The sequence below is a fragment of the Orcinus orca genome, chromosome 7 (assembly GCF_937001465.1).
Source record: "Orcinus orca chromosome 7, mOrcOrc1.1, whole genome shotgun sequence".
NCBI lineage: Eukaryota > Metazoa > Chordata > Mammalia > Artiodactyla > Delphinidae > Orcinus > Orcinus orca.
The window spans coordinates 19,781,916-19,798,452 of record NC_064565.1 but is presented as its reverse complement, the minus strand read 5'-3'; the positions used below and the strand labels follow the sequence as shown (position 1 = coordinate 19,798,452).

At 37.7% G+C, this 16,537-nt stretch overlaps 1 pseudogene; it reads right to left on the bottom strand.

The window, feature by feature from the left end:
* Window positions 1-6,746: 6,746 nt before the first annotated feature.
* On the bottom strand, window positions 6,747-16,537 carry LOC101290314 (40S ribosomal protein S20-like; annotated as a pseudogene).

The window sequence follows — 16,537 nt, the reverse complement described above, 5'->3', positions numbered from 1 at the left end:
TAAACTTGAACAGACAAATAAGCTGGTGATAAACACTGGAGTTTAAAAATGACCAAAACAAATAGGAAATCTTATTACTTTTCTGCCTTTCTTTTAACCCGATGCTGATGCAAGAAATAGAGAAAATGGTAAGGGCAGAAATTTAAGAGATTAATCTATAAATTGCACCAAGGAAGAATGAGAGAATATTTTCAGCTGGGAGAATCAAGATTACCAATCACACTTACATTACATATAAGGAAACTGACTAGGGTAAAGTAAGTGAATTGCTCAAAATGACAAGCAAGTAAGGGACAGGATAAGATTAATTCTGGGTTTTATAATCTTATAAATTTACAAGTTACAAAAACTAAAATTAAATTAAAAAAGAGTTAAATTTTTTAAAATCTCTTTTTCACTTATTTTACATAAGTAAATGACAATTTACTTATGTAAATTTACACCAATTTAAATTTAGCCACCGGTAAAAACGTTTGCGGAGTGAGAATCCAAGTTTTTCGTTTGAACATTCATTCTTGTACTCATCATAATGTATGCTTCCCGAAGGAAGATAATGTGTCTCCTTTACTCAACTTTGCAATTCTGGGATTGAGCACAATGCCTGGTACATGACATAAAGACATTAAGTAAATACTTTAAATAAATAAATAGCTTTTATTCTTTTGACTTTCTCAAATGTCTTAAAAGGTAAATGTAATTTGTTTGTCCAGTTGATATCTCAACTTATCAGTAAGGTAATATACTATGTATGTTGTTTCTTGCTCTCCACCTTCTTCCCTGGAAGCCCACACTGAGGCCTGTTAGAATGTATGTCACTGAGGTTTCCGGTGCTTTATTATATAGCAATAGCTGACCAATAAAGAAATAATTTTTGTTTGTTTTTGGTTATTGTTGGTTTTTCTTTTTTTCTTAAATTATTGTTTTGAAAAAAATAAACAAAAAGAAATCCAGAAGGTTACCATTACTTTTTGTCACTAAGAATACATTAATAGTATCATACCATGCACCAAAATATAGAAATCTGAGGACGTGGAATCATCCAAGGAGTAGGGACAATTCTTAAAGCTAGACAGAAAAAAGCTAGCGACAAATGTCTTCCACTTTACAATTTAACTTGAGTTTAATCATTAGAAAATATTGAAAAGAATTTTCTAGGATAATACAAACAATAAACTGGTTTAGTCTTCAGTTTGTTGTACTTGCCCCATTTTTAAATCCCATTTAATTAAATGATAATAGGAATCATTAAGCTAAATGCATAACTAGTCTCAGCAGATTTCTATGTACGAACATGTTCATATCCAAAGGTTTTCAAAAGGTTTCTGTTGAAGTAAAACTTAGTAGTGATATAAGGGAATACACGTTCACCTAATCACATGACTATCAGGCTACTGAAGATAATTGAGGACTTGAAGCATTTTAGGTAAGAACAAAAATCTTAGTTCCAGGTTTCTTTTTCCAGGGAGACATAGCATCAATGGTTCTGCAGAACTGAGATAAGCATAGCTATACCAATCCCCCAAATTCCCAAATATAAAATTATGTCTCATAGCCTTATCAAATTTTCTCCTGTTCTGGGTTGTATACCAGTGAAAGGGAAATGCACTGGTGTACAATGCTTTAGATACTTATGATTAACAGAGAAAACAGAAATTATAAGGCCATGTAACTGGATGGATGCTCATGGGAACAATGAATACTATAGATACAATTAACAAAGCAGGTCTCCCACCCCAAAGTCAAGATTCTGATTGGGAAGGAAGGAAACTCTAAGATTCGAATTTAGTGACATCTGGGGTGATGCATTTAAAAATCTTGAGTTCCCATGACATTTACTATTGTCCTGCTCCTCCCTATTGAAGGCCAGTTCTATCCCCATACTGGAAGATGATTAAAAACCTCTATTGATCTGCTCTCAATTACTTTTTGGCCATTACGTCATTAAAACAACATAATAGAGTCAAATAAGTGCTGGACCTTGAAAGGAGGAAGAATACTGTACACTAAATAACCTGCAGAACTAGCCATTAAGTACAAGCAAGAATTGGGAGTGTATTTATATGAATGGATTCTGAGACTTCTAGATCAAGGGGCTTAAACATGAAATTGGATAAAGTTGAGATTGTTCATAGCGGATCCGTCTTCCATTTTATAGGATTTACCCTCCGGAAAAGACCTTTGGAAATAGAACCAACAAGTGGAAACCAGAAATGCCCTAACCACTGTGACAGATAGTGGACACAGGGATCAAAAGGCTCAGAGAATTAGATATGCTAGAGAGGAGATCCTATGAACACTTTATATCAGGGACTCAGCATGAAAAACGGTAAAGAATAAATATAACCTCCTAAACAGTACTCCGGGATCAATTTAATTCAAGGAATAGTAGAGAGATATTTATTAAACTCTCCCAAGGGCATATAAACAGAAGAACTTGCAAGGTAAAGAAAATTAATTAAAAATTTTCATAGAAGAACAAATTCAAGACAATAATTTATGACTATAGTGTTTAGAGAATGGGAGAAGGAAAAGAAAAAGGCTTTTCAAGGTGTTAATGGATGTGCATTGAACTTTCCAATCCCATATTAGACTGAAAACGTGAGGAGCAGGGAAGGAAGGACATAGAGCACAGACTGGCATTTTCCCAATTATAACATGTCTTTACAGGTTTAAATTTCCCCAGGGAACAAATGACAATATTTTTAATGACCGAGGGGATGACCTCTGCTTCTGTGTGTATTGGAGCTAAGCAGTTTCCTCAGTCTGGGGCATCTTCTAGCCTGCCTTGTGTCTCAGTTGAGTACATTTAAAGGGAATGGGAGTATAAATATCTCTTAGAGACATGGATACTGTGTTGGTTGACAATATTATACAAATAAAGATAATGTGAAGTAAGATAAGTGTTCAAAGAGAGGTAGTTTATGTATGGCAGTGTAACTCTAAATTCTATTTGTCAGAACTATTGTATCTGACATGTGAGCCTTATGTAAGGATTTAGATAAAATCAAACATAATACCCATAACAAGCTATTAAAACTTGGATTATTTTCACTAAAATCCTTCAAATTATGACTACGTCAAGAACAATAATATTCATTTGCAATATGCCTGATGCTTACCTGCCCATACTTCCTGCACCTCTGCCCAAATTTTACATATATGATTAAATTTATTACATAAAATTGTATATGAGTATATATATATATATTACATATAACTGTATGTGATATAGTTACATGTATATGTATACACTTATACATATAATTTATTTTTAGGTTTGAAGGTGAATTCCTTGGAATTTTTTCCTGAATTCAGTTTAAATTGATATGTGTAAGAAAAGTACTTCGAAGGCAATCAGCTTATTGTGTTACAGTGTTCTGAGGAAGATAAAATTACTTTGGCCTAAGGTGACAATAAAGTTTCCTTGATAAATGGGATAAGCTTTCTAATTTTTTTCTTTTTTCACTTGGAAGTTGAAGGGAGAATGATGAAATGTTCAGAAGTAATTGTTCTATAACTGTCCATGGAGTTGCTGTCATAGCCTAGAACCTCTTGCTATGGTGTCTTAAACGATTCTTTTTTTTCTTTTTTCTTTTTAAAACATCATTATTTTCATAAATATGTTTCCTTATAGAGGGATCAGCATGAAAATCATCAGCCTTGTATTCAAGCTCCATTATGGCTTGAAAGTAGCCAGAATTCTATTTATTGCCACTCGCCCATAAGTCACAGTAGAAACAACAACAACAACAAAACAACAACAAAAAATGTTATCTGGACACATAAGACCATATTCTTACTTTTAGCCAGGAAACTTCCCCATTTTTCACCCATTTAAAAGTTATTGTTGAACACTCCAAGGAGAAGATACTGTGCTAGACTTAGATCAGTCCACTTATATCCTAAACTTTCTTCAGGACCCATCTTAGTAGACCTCAAAAAAAAAGTTCTGGATTCATCCTGACTTAGATGAACACCCTTGGTTTTATTCCCACATAACTTAAGTGTACCTAAGTAGGTTCTGAATTATTTCAAGATGTTCTAGAACATGTTCCCTTGAAGTTGTACTCAAGCCATTTAAATTTACCTTGATAGCTATTGCTGCCTCAAATAAAGTTTCTTCTTTAAGAGCAAGGAACCATTTCTCTTTGTCTTTCCCATTTTTCTTAATAGAGTGTAGTACAATACCACAGTACTTGGCAATGTATTCCATATTTGAATACATCTTATTTTATAAATATGCTCTGTAAGTCAAATTTTATTTTGTGCTCTCCTCTATTGGTTTATGTTACAATTATGGCAGCTATCTTCTTATTGATCACCCAACTTCAGTTGGCAGTACCACCACTCTAATTCCTTTCTCTCTCTTACCTATCTGTTTGCAGCCACAAAGGCTGTTAGTTAGCTGGTTGGTTACTTTAAACAGTGCTGGAAGGTACTAGGGAAGCTGGCTACCTAAGAAACTCTGCAAAGAGTGCATCAGTATTATTTATTTACTTAAAAGTGTAATTATCAACACAAATTCCCAATGTTATCAAACTACCCTTCTTCCAGACATATCCAAATTATCTTTGGGACCTGTCATTTGATAACCTGGGTTATTTTTAAATATTTATTTGTTTTATTTTTGGCCGCATCAGGTCCTAGTTGTGGCATGTGGGGCTTCTGTCGTTGTGGTGCACGGGCTCCAGAGCACACAGGCTTACTTGCCCCGCGGCATGTGGGATCTTAGTTCCACGACCAGGGAATCGAACCTGCATCCCCTGCACTGGAAGGCGGATTCTTAACCACTGGACCACCAGGGAAGTCCCAATACCCTGGGTTTTCATAACCTAGTAAGGTCCATAGTTTCATGGGTAATTCCCTTCTGGTATCATGCTGTGTTCTCTCACTCTCTAACTCCCTCTCTCCCTTTCCATCTTTGCTCTGCAGCTGATGGATACTTAGGAAACCTCCTAGAAGCAGAAACAGCATGACATTATTTATTACACAACTGGATGATGAGAAATTCCCCTCTCCAGTATGGAAACAAGAAGGAAAAGAAGACAGTACAGTCAGCTTCTTTATATACTTGAAGTTAAAGGAATTATACAGTTGCATAAAATGAGCAGTTAGTGAGATATAAAAATATAAACTGTCTTCTATTGTGCCACTTCATATGAATTCTATCACATCAAATCATAACAACCCTGTGAAGGTATAATAGTCATTGTAGCAGCCAGCATTTATCTAACTGGAAAATAACTCATTAACTACTCTATGACCTTAGGACGTATATCTGTAGGAAGCTCTCTATATGTTAATTTCAGTGCCTACAGAAAATGTGATTGGTAGGAGAATCGACTTTTTTTTGTTTGTTTAAATGAGGCCTGCAGAACCAAGAAAGTTCCCCAAGTTATACAGCTAGAGTGACATTTTATGGATAAAATCTAAGTTCTTGTCATCCCAAACCTAGGCCTTTTCTCCAAAGGCCTATTCGTGAAATAAGAGAAATTGTTTTAACTCTTCCTCCTTAAACCCTCTCTGTCCATCTGGACTTTCATAGTTTTCAATGATACCATTGGTTCTCAAGACACCTACATCTCTCCCCTCTCTTATAACCTCCCCAAAAGCTGTTTTTTTTTTTTTTTTTTTTTCGGTACGCGGGCCTCTCATTGCTGTGGCCTCTCCCGTTGCGGAGCACAGGCTCTGGATGCGCAGGCCCAGCGGCCATGGCTCACGGGCCCAGCCGCTCCGCAGCATGTGGGATCCTCCCAGACCGGGGCACGAACCCGCGTCCCCTGCATCGTCAGACGGACCCTCAACCACTGTGCCACCAGGGAAGCCCAAAGCTGTGTTTTAATAATAAAATATTTAAAAGATCTAATTTACCCTGTAATGAGAATGTTAAGAATAGATTAATGTGCTACTTTTTCAGATATGTTACTTTTTTTTTCCAAATTACCTTCTTTTTTGATGTTTATATTCATAAATTTCATCTTTCACATTTTGCTTATCCTCACCCTAAAAATGTAAACTCAATTACAACAGGTCCATTGCCTGTCTTATTCAATACGTCATTACCAGTGTAATGGTATGGAGTGAGTATGTGATAAATACTAATTAATGAATTGTTTGATACTGGTTATTTGTTTGAATGAATCCAATATTTTTTAAAGATTTTTTTGATGTGGACAATTTTTAAAGTCTTTACTAAATTTGTTACAATATTGCTTCTGTTTTATGTTTTGTATTTTTGGCCACAAGGCAGGTGGGATCTTAGCTCCCCACCCAGGAATCAAACCCACACCCCTTGCATTGGAAGGTGGAGTCTTAACCACTGGACAGCCAGGGAAGTCCCTAATATCCTAATATTTTTCTTTCTTTCTTTCTTTTTTTGGCTATCCATCTAATTTTTTTTTTTTTTTTTTTTTTGTGGTATGCGGGTCTCTCACTGTTGTGGCCTCTCCCATTGCGGAGCACAGGCTCCGGACATGCAGGCTCAGTGGCCATGGCTCACGGGCCCAGCCGCTCCGCAGCATGTGGTATCTTCCCGGACCCGGGGCACAAACCCGTGTCCCCTGCATCGGCAGGCAGACTCTCAACCACTGCGCCACCAGGGAAGCCCTATCCATCTAATTTTAATTATTCTGCTTAAAAGGTGGAATGAATTCCATAGCACAACTCTATTCCTAAGACCTGTCAGTATTATGAATAAAAGTCAACAAAATTTAACAACTGATTATCAATTTATTAAAAATGTTGATTTAAGCATCTGCAATGGTGACTTCAACCTCGATTCCTGGCTCAATACTGATGGAAGTGATCTGCTTGACAATCTCAGAAGGATGTGCAGGTCAATGAGTCGCTTGTGCATCCTCATCTGAAAACGATCCCAAGTCTTAGAACCTTCACCGCAAGGAGTTTTCCTTGTAGTTTCCTTGTTATTCTCAGAGTTTTGGTAGGGATCTGAACCGGTCCTTTCACTTTGAGATTCTTTTCCTTCGCACCAATGATCAGATCAGCACATACCCTCTCCAAAGACTTCATGTTGCAGCTGGTGAGGGTGATTCTAATCTGGTGAATCACCACCTGTGTCTCCATGGGATTCTTTCTGCTATCTTTATTGTTTTATTTTATTTTTCTGGAGTATAATTTTATTTTATTTTTTTGGAGTATAATTGCTTCCCTCTTAAGCTTCCCTCCCACCCCCCAATCCCACCCCTCTACGTTGTCAAAAAACACTGAGATGATCTCCCTGTGCTATGCAGCTGCTTCCCACTAGCGATCTATTTTACACTTGGTAGTGTATATGTCGCTACTACACTCACTTCGTCCCAGCTTCCCCACTGTGTCTGCAAGTCCATTGTCTATGTCTACATCTTTACTCCTGTCCTGCCATTAGGTTCATCAGTACCATTTTTTTTTTTTTTAGATTCCATATATATGCATTAGCATACGGTATTTGTTTTTCTCTTTCTGACTTACTTCAGTCTGTATGACAGACTCTAGGTCCATCCACCTCACTACAGATAACTCAATTTCATTTCTTTTCATGGTTGAGTAATATTCCATTGTATATATGTGCCACATCTTCTTTATCCATTCATCTGTCGATGGACGTTTAGGTGGCTTCTACGTCCTGGCTATTGTAAATAGTGCTGCAATGAATCTGATTGAAAAATGAGCAGAAGACCTAAATAGACATTTCTCCAAAGATGACTTACAGATGGCCAAGAGGTACGTGAAAAGATGCTCCACATCACTAATCATTAGAGAAATGCAAATCAAAACTACAATGAGGTATCACCTCACACCAGTCAGAATGGCCATCAAAAAATCTAGAAACAATAAATGCTGGAGAGGGTGTGGAGAAAAAGGAATCTTCTGCACTGTTGGTGGGAATGTAAATTGATACAGCCACTATGGAGAACAGTATGGACGTTCCTTAAAAAACTAAAAATAGAACTACCATAGAACCCATCAATTCCACTACTGGGCATATACCATGAGAAAACCATAATTCAAAAAGAGTCATGTACCAAAATGTTCATTGCAGCTCTATTTACAATAGCCAGGACATGGAAGCAACCTAAGTGTCCATCAACTGATGAATGGATAAAGAAGATGTGGCACATATATACAATGGAATATTACTCAGTCATAAAAAGGAATGAAACTGAGTTATTTGTAGTGAGGTGGATGGACCTAGAAACTGTCATACAGAGTGAAGTAAGTCAGAAAGAGAAAAACAAATACCGTATGCTGACACATATATATGGAATCTAAAAAAAAAAAATGGTCAGAAGAACCTAGGGGCAAGAAGGGAGTAAAGATGCAGACCTATTAGGGAATGAACTTGAGGATACGGGGAGGGGGAAGGGTAAGCTGGGATGAAGTGAGAGAGTGGCATGGACATATATACACTACCAAGTATAAAATAGCTAGTGGGAAGCAGCTGCGTAGCACAGGGAGATCAGCTCAGTGCTTTGTGACCACCTAGAGGGGTGGGAGAGGGAGGGTGGGAGGGAGGGAGAAGCAAGAGGGAGGAGATATGGGGATATATGTATATGTATAACTGATTCACTTTGTTATAAAGCAGAAACGATCACACCATTGTAAAGCAATTTTACTCCAATAAAGATGTTAAAACAACAACAACAACAACTCTATAAACAATAAATTCTGGAGAGGATGTGGAGAAAAGGGAACCCTCCTGCACTGTTGGTGGGAATGTAAATTGATACAACCATTATGGAGAACAGTATGGAAGTTCCTTAAAAAACTAAAAATAGAGCTACCGTATGATCCAGCAATCCCACTGCTGGGCATATACCCTGAGAAAACCATAATTCAAAAAGAGACATGTTCGGCTCTCTTTAAAAGCCATGGCTGTAGCACATCTTCCTGACCGACTTGTTCCTCAGCAAAAGTGAAGAGCGGTGAGTCAGGAGCAGATGCGTGTGACCCAAGGCTCCTCTGCAGCGGTGACAGAGTCTTCCTCAAAGAGCTTCTTTCATTTTTAATTATATTTTTTATCTTATATTTCCATGGCCCTTCCACTATTTGCTTTTAGCTAATCACTAATCCTAAAGTGAGAGACTGTATCAAACTTCTGAGAGCAGTAAGTAAAAAATCACCTGTGGGGCTTCTCTGGTGGCGCAATGATTGAGGGTCTGCCTGCCAATGCAGAGGACACGGGTTCGTGCCCCGGTCCGGGAAGATCCCACATGCCGCGGAGCGGCTGGGCCCGTGAGCCATGGCCGCTGAGCCTGCGCGTCCGGAGCCTGTGCTCCGCAACGGGAGAGGCCACAACAGTGAGAGGCCCGCATACCGCAAAAAAAATAATAAATCACCAGTGTCCACATTACCGAGGTGACAAATTCACCTGTAATTCATAACACACGTGATTTATCTCCACAGCTTAGTTTCTTTTTTCCTATTTTTCCCATTTTATTTCTTATGTTCAACTCTTTTATACATCTAACATTATTTTTATGTGCCATGTAAGATAAAGATCTTTGTGTTTTTAAATATTAGCTCATAATGTTTGTAAAATAATTTACTGAGGAAAACACGGGTTTGAAAAGGCTAGTCTAGGCTTGATATAGAGACTTGAACATTGTGAGCATAGACATATATTTTTTGAAGCTGACGGGTTGGATGTGATCTCCAGGAAAAGGGTTCTGAGTATGAAAGCATATACCCTTAAAATTTTTTTCTACTCAAATTTATTTATTCTTGGATGAATTTAAATAACTTTTTATGAATCTTCTATTTCATTCCATCTATTTGTGTATTTATTCTTATGCATACATAAGAATGTGCAAGATTATAGATTATGCAGTGTTTCAATTTCCAACTATATTTCTTGATATCTTCTATTATTTATTTATCCTTATAAACTCAAAAATCAAGTACCCATGATATCTGCCTTGCCCCACAAAACGTCTTAGTAGCTTCTACCTAACAGCCTGTTCTTCATACTAAGCCAGGGTTTATAATGAAGGATCAATGAATTTAAGCTATATTACTTCTTAAGAGAGCTAACATCTGAGAAATGTGGAGAGAGTTCCATTGACATGACTGAGTATTCTCTATTTGTGGTGAAGCTGCTGAACTAATTGTTGATTTTTATATGTTCCATATAAAGAAGTCAGACTTGGACAGAGAGAAACCTCTGAAAGCACTTGCTTTAAAATTAAAATCAGTTAAAGTCATGAATTTGAAGATAAATCTAAGTGAGGTAGTTCCTATGGACCCTGTATTAGTTTGCTAGGACTGCTAGAAGAAAGTACCACAGACAGAATGGTTTAAATAACAGAAATTTATTTTCTCACAATTCTGGGGCTGGAAGTTCAAGATCAAGGTGCCAGTAGGATTGATATCTACTGAAGTTTCTCTCCTTGGCTTACAGACAGCCACCTTCTTGCTGTGTCTTCACATGGTCTTTTTTCTGTGCCCATATACCTCTGGTGTATTTTCCTCTTTTTATAAGAACACAAGTCTTATCAGATTACGGTCCCACTCAAATGACCTCATTTAATCTTAACCCCTTAAAGGCCCCATCTCCAAATATAATCACATTGGGGGTGAAAGCTTCAGCATATGAATATCAAGGGGATACAGTTCAGCCAATAATAGATCCTATGGACTTGCCATGCTTTCTTTACCCCTCTAGATTTGGGGATTTTGGTGGGACTATGCAATAAGTATTTCTATATTAACGCAAAATGTTTGCTTCCTCTGAAAATGGAATAAGTTCTTGATGTCATTTTCAGTTGGTTCCTTTATGCACTAAATTTTGTTTTAAATAAATTACTTGTAGTTTTTTTCTTCCTGAATAGTGACAACCTTCTAGATTTTCTAATGTTTTTGTAAGAATATTTTTGCTTTAAAAAACTTATCAACAGTATTCAGATACTACAATCACATATGCAAAAATCAATCATTTAATTCAATTAATCTTTGTAGTTTATGAAGTTTCATATGCATAGTTGTAGTTGTTCTTCCAGACTCACTTGTAAGATAAGTTGGGTGTGGGTGGATATGAGGCTATTCAGAGCAGATTTGACAGGAGGTAACATGTAGAACTACTGAAGAATCATCCTGAGATGAGCCTTCCACAAAAGACATCAATGTTAGTTCCTTTTCCTCCCTACTAGGAAAAAAAAAAAGTAAGAGTAGCAATCTCTAATCTTCTTGATGCTTAGAAGGATTAAGTTCTAAGAGAAAAACTAAAATGAAAGAAGCATTTAAGGCAAGAATTTTATGTGAAGGGGCCACCCCTTCACTGGTAGCAAGATAATGGCTACAAAGCCCAAAGAAATTCCCAGGCATACAGAGAAGAGTGTACTCCGTTTATTCAGAGCACTACAACAAGGTTGGCAAGAGAGATGTGTGGTAATCTCCTTGGGTAATACACTGTTACAAAGGGTAAAAAAAGTGTATGTTCTATGTAAAAGAAAAAGCAAGGAAAATTCCTTTTCCTGCAATACCTATAACCCCGTGACTTCTCACCTCTTCATAGCCTTGGCTTTGAGTTGAGGAATGATATATTATATACTAAATTTTATCTCGTTTTGTATGAAAACAAACATAAAAATTACTCTTTCTCTGTGATGACTTCTTATACAACCCAGAAATGCCCTTCTTGTTTCCAAGTCTCTCTTCACAGATCTACTTCTTTAGCCAGGTTTTTTTTGACAAGAATAGCTGCACTAGTGTATACTCAAACGTACAGTTTAAGAATAAGATAGCAATATTCTGAATATTTCTGAGAATAAATGTTTTCTTGTTTTTATTTTACGTTTGTGGAGTCAGTGATACAAGTACAGAACAGGAGATGCCAAGAAGTCAAGAGAAATAAGTGAGTTACTCACAATGGGCATGAAACTGTTAAAGAACGGAGCCTTCTCCAGGTGCAGGAAGCTTAGCCCTACGATCAAACAGGCTCTTGGTAGTGCAGGTATGTGTAGTAATCATCATGAAGTAAGCATAAAGACAACATCTTTAAAATGGTGGTGATGTGATGCAGAGGCTAGAAGATATTTCTTCTTCACTTTCTTATGAAGATAGCCTGTTTCCAGGAAAAGGAGATATTCAAATATCTGATCCCACTTGAAGGGACACATACAGGACAGCTATAACTTGTTATTCAGTAAAATATTTATTAATCTATTAGGTATATATTAAGTGGAAGGCACCAGAGGTATAGAAATGAGCAGATTTGTGCAACAGAGTTTTGGACACAGATAAAAATAAAAATGCGCAGACATGAAAACAGAAACAAAAATAGAAATGAACAACTCCGAGCATAAAAGGTACAATGTCTACAGTAAAAGGAGTAAGCTTGGATTAATTAAATACTGTAGAAAAAGAAATTAACAGTAATAGTACCTGATGTAACTGAGAGGACTGAGAAAAGCATGAACCTGGTTTCCTCCTGACTTTACTTCTTCACATTTTCCCTTTGTTAATTTTGCTTTGGATCCTTTTGCTGTAGTAAATCATAGTCATGAGTAAGACTATACTGATTCCTGTGAGTCCTGCCCTGACATAGTTGGTGTTAGAAGTGGGATGTGCTAGCGTGACCTTGACCCACTGAAATATGGCAAAAACGTTGTTTGGGAAAAAGCAAGTTCAAAGGGTGGAGAAGGATAAACCTCCACTTGTTGGGTGTCTATAAGTTAGCCATGGTATGAAAGAGCAGCTGAATTGCTGTCTATTGTGAAAGGTAAAAGTTACACATGGAATTTAAAAATGATTTATCTACTCCAGGAGAATCAGCTTGCTGGATTCTCTAGCTATTTTTGGTAATCCAACTACAGTGAGGAGAAAAGAATGCAGTCCGGTAATGTCTTTGGTTTTTGTCTCTCTTCCCAGTGGAAGGAGAAACAAAGAGACCAAACGTTCCCAAATGTGATCTTTAGATAGCCCAGAAATGTTAAAAGTTTATATTTTCTCTCCTCCAAGTGGGAGAAGAAGATTAGATCAGTTGCCAGAATTGGATCAAAGCTTTAGATAAACCAGACGGGGGATAAAAGGAAGAATACTCTTGCCATTTCTTCATCCTAACTGCTTCTTCAACTGCTGCAGACCTCCTGCCTCCGCTGTGCATTGCAGCTGGAGCTCCCCCAGAAACTGTGAACTTAAACCTGTAAATGTGAAATTTACTGATAGAAGTTATAATAAATTTACAAGAGCATATAAAGAGATTTTTAATTGGCTTTGTACTTTGTGATTATTGCATCTGAATATATAATAAAATTTTTGTAAATGTTTGTAATTTCACAAATCCTAGAGGGAGCATCACAATCAGGGAAAGCTGCAAAGAAATGTGCTCTTAGGATACAGATTCCTTGCTTTTTATCATGGGTGAGTTGGTTGGAATTGAGGTTCTTGACGTATTTTAAAAATATGGCTTTGTAACTGATGTTTCTGATTCTGATTTTTGCCTACTGTTAGAGCCCCTGAATAAAGGGAGATACAAGAACAGAGAGTCAATCTCCAGATGGAGATACAATTTTGATACTGTAAAAACAGTTTTTAATTGCTTATGAACTCTTATAAAATAAGATATCTGACCCTTAGAGGCAGACACTTTTCTAGCCTAATGTGCATATTTTTGAGTGGATCAGTTTGGACACTCCCACTTACAAGACAAAAAAAGCTCAGGAAATCTTTGCTTGTCACTTGGAGTTGGAATACAGCTGTCTGGTCCTATTGAATTTCGGCTTTGCTGCTGCTAACGAAAAGCCACTGAATTTTTTAGAATCTGAATTCAGATACTCATTACCTGGATCTAACTCCAAGCTAAAACCTAATACTGCCTGTTATGGGCTGTTTTGGCCTCAGCATGTGCTATACTAAAACGAGGCAGGCATACTTCTCTAATAAACAGAACTCAGATTCCAAGACTGCTGCAGGTTTAGGATCTCCCTCTGTGGGATCAAAAACTATGAAAATATCCTTGATGCTGACTGAACCATCTCTGTCATATACAAATACCCACAGAAAAGGGCTTATTCTCTGATGGAACTATCTGAGCTCTGGACCAATTTTATATTTCTGAGACTGATTGCATTCCTAACTTGTGATCTCTGCCAAAGGCTGAAAGTTGGGAAGAGGACACATCATGGGGATGGTGAACCCTCCACCCACGTCTGACAGATGAGACTCTTGACCCACTGGGGAATGTTCACTGCTGTTGACCTGTGTTTGGCTTTTCGGATTAGTTATAACTTGCAGTCATAAACCGATAGCTTGAGCCTACTTCCCTCAACTTTCTCCTGGTGCCGCAACTCAATAAGCAATTTTATTACTAAATGCAGCTATTTCCAGAAAAAGGAATTGTGTTTGGTAGGTTGCTCACTAGGTGAGTGATCAGAATGAAAGGGATGGAGGGTGTACAAACTCATTTCAAAAATTTTTGAAAACTCAGGATTTTGTTCTAATTTCTAAACATGAAGTGTCTTTCTGATTAAGTTGTATACAAGACTTGTTTTTTGTTTGTTTTTGTTTTATTTTGTCTTTTTTTAACTGGAGAAAAAGCTTGGACTCTCTTGCATACAACTTTTCTATATGAATGATTTGGGTAACAGTAGGGATAATTGGAAAAGTATAAAGTTATGATTGCTGAATGAGATACACTTACTTTTTACTAACAGAGTAAAAACAAAACCCCAGTACCTGGGCAGACATGGGGAATGAAGAGGGGATTAATGATCTTTATTTTTCAAAACTGTCCCTGGAAGCTTTTTCCTCCTACCGAAGCAAAGAGAAAAATCCCCAGTGTTGACTTTCCAAGCTGCTGTGAGCATTTTGAATCAATCTTACTGCTGGGCCTATGATCACACCTGTCTCTGAGACAGCAGGGGGGTGGCCTCAGCACTTTCCACGCAGAACACCTCCAGATGCCATTCACATTTGCGATGAGGATGAACTGGTGTCAGGGACAAGCAAAACTATTTGGAATTGCGTCTCAGGCGGTTCATTTGAAACCAAGAACTGAACTGAGTTAAGTGGACGGGACTTAGAATCCTAGGGCAATAGGCCCCAGGGTGGGAGGCCACATCAAGGGCGCTATTAACTTATACTGCCTAATTAATGTAGATCCTGTTTGTGGGTCCCTAACAATGATATATTCTTTATTATATTATAATGTCCTGCATGTGCCCTCTGGGATTATACTTTTTATGTGTGTATCCTGTCAAGACACTGCCTTACTCCTGGAAGGCATTCAGGTCGACTTGAACTTACAGACCAGAATGCTGCTGTGACTAAATTGATGCTGTGAGCCAGGTTAAAAAGGGTAAGGAGGACGGCACTTGTTTTCTAAGATAGACTTTTATGGTAAATGGGATTTGTTTTAACTGAATAAATTCATGACCCCTAAAGGTTATCGCTGAGATAACACTGCAATTTGGTGGGTTCTCCTGATAATAATTTTGTTGTAAATATGCCTTGACCAGAGGGCAAGAGGAGGACCGTGCAGAAAAAAGTTGAAATAACAGGGCTGAAACTGCTTTCCTTAGTAAAGCCTGCTTGCAAGGCTGGCCCTGGACTGGGGTCTGTTAACTTAGGTTTCAAGGGGGTTCCAGTCATACCCAGAACTAGTAAGAGTGGTTCACTGTGCCTAAATTGTTTGTACAACAATATGTTTTATGCTGAACACCTGCTTTCCTTCTTGGAGTCTGTAATTTTGATACGTGATAGCCAGAGGGTGCATGCATAACCAACTCCCAATAAATGAGTCTTTAATGAGACTGGTGAGAGCATTTTACACATGTTGTCATAACTCACTGCTAGAGAAATTATGTGTCTACTGGGAGAGGACTTTTGGAAGCTTATGCCTGATTTCCTTGATACTTTACTACATGTGGCTTTTCCCTTTGCTGATTTTCTTGATATCTGTATTTGTTTACCAGAGCTGTGTAACAAAATACCACAGACAATGTGGCTTAAACAACAGAAATGTACTTTCTCAAAGTTCTGGATTCTAGAAGTTCTGGATTGACATGTTGATAGGGTTGGTTCCTCCTGGGGCCTCTCTCCCTGGGTTGCAGATGGCCACCCATTTTCTGCCTCTTCACATGGTTGTTTCTCTGTTCATGTGCCCCTGGCATCTATCTGTGTGCCCCAATCTCCACTTATAAAGACACCAGTCATATTGGATTAAGACCCACTCTAATGGCCTCATTTGAACTTAATCATCTTTTAAAGGCTCTGTCTCCAAATACAGTCCCATACTGAGGTACTTGGGGTTAGGACATCCATATATGAATTCGGGAAAGGGTGGGAGAGGCATGATTTTAAGCCCAGAACAGTATCTATTGCTATAATAAATTGTAGCCATGAGTACAACCATATACTGAGTTCTGTGAGTCCTCCTTGTAAATTTTCAAACCTGGAGGTGGTGTTGGGGGCTTCCAACAAAATCAGTATATAGTCATTTTTTGGTAAATGTTCTGTGTGTGCTTGGTATGAAAAAAGATTATTTACCAGTTTTGGGGTATGTCATTCTATATGTGTAAATGTTGTCAACTTTGTTAATCAT